The sequence below is a fragment of the Trachymyrmex cornetzi genome, unplaced genomic scaffold (genome assembly GCF_001594075.2).
Source record: "Trachymyrmex cornetzi isolate Tcor2-1 unplaced genomic scaffold, Tcor1.1 scaffold1160, whole genome shotgun sequence".
NCBI lineage: Eukaryota > Metazoa > Arthropoda > Insecta > Hymenoptera > Formicidae > Trachymyrmex > Trachymyrmex cornetzi.
This window is the reverse complement of record NW_017295720.1, coordinates 79,523-80,886: the sequence shown is the minus strand read 5'-3', so window position 1 is coordinate 80,886 and position 1,364 is coordinate 79,523. Positions and strand designations below refer to the sequence as shown.

General features: G+C 31.6%; 1 pseudogene; it reads left to right on the top strand.

Annotated features, from left to right (window-relative positions):
• The first annotated feature begins 819 nt into the window (after positions 1-819).
• The window catches only part of LOC108764889 (glutaryl-CoA dehydrogenase, mitochondrial-like), a 6,580-nt pseudogene continuing 6,035 nt past the window's right edge, over positions 820-1,364 (top strand).

Sequence of the window (1,364 nt, the reverse complement as noted above, 5' to 3'; positions counted from 1 at the left end):
ATTACATAGTTATATATGTATATAACTCATACACAATGTATTAAATATAATTACACTGTTAGAAATGTTCTTAAATTTCATTACATTTTAAGTTACACAATTTGAAATTAATTTCATATGACATTGTATCAAATTTAATGGATTTATAATTAAAAATACGTACTTGTGACAAAATATAGAATGGCACTTCCCCCCCCTCTTAATTAAATTTTGAAGAGAGCGTTCTGTATTTGTAATGTTTACTTTAAAATTAAATTCATGATAAATTCGAAGTAAATTTGAGATCCGCAACCTAGTTATATCTACTGAAAATGCAAATATATATTTAGGGAAGGCTAAAAAATATAATATTTCTAAAATAAGACTATGCACCGATATCAATATATACATATATTAGTAATACATATATATCAATAGATTCTTCACTTAAAGATATTTTTAAGTATAATCAATAAAAAAAGAGTTTCTTTAGTGACAAAACAATGTCATCTTTAGAGCATAAAATCGCTCCCTGCCTCAATTAATACTCTCTAAATTTATTAATTTATTTTTTACGTACTTATATTTATATAAAATCAGGACTTAACACTTCGCGAGGTTCCTTTATGAGTAACGGCCATTCGAACTTGCCTCCAAATTGCAGTTGAGCCAATCATATGCTGTGTAAAGTCCACGATGCCCTCGATATCAGCAGATCAGCTGACTAGTCGTCAGCTGCTGCTTAGTCGAAACATGTTTATCGAAAGTCATTGAATAAATATTTATGTCGAAACACTTGTTAGAACTTTCAATCGCTCGGTACGAACACGCCTTAAGACACGGCCGATAAGAGAATTTTTTTAACGAGATTAACAAACTCAGTGTTTCGTCGCTATCATCAGTCGTTTGTCAACATGGCGAGCCACATGCAGAGATTATTGTTGAGAGCCGGCCGTTTGTGTCGCGTAAATTCCACGAGGCATATCCTTTGGAAATCCGTTGTGGATTTTAGGACTCTTCGTTAGATCATGTGATCGTATATCAGAATTTGTCATATTCGTCCTTAAATATTGATCAGAGATTTCTGCTTCCGCCATGCTCCGAGCGAGACGTAAGTCAACTTAATTTTAAATCATATCTCTAATCATCAAACAAATAAAACACAGCCTAATCTTTTGATCGCGACATGATTCGTACTGTATGATGATCTATAGTCTTGACTTAAAATATAGATGGTAGCACGATGTACAGGCGCAACTTACGATTTTGCATTCTCATCTTTACTGATAACTGATAAAAGATATTTACCCTTTCATCGTTGTATGTCACTGTAATATTATATAAGAAAAAAATGGATTATTTAAGTTAATTTATTCATTTATTAT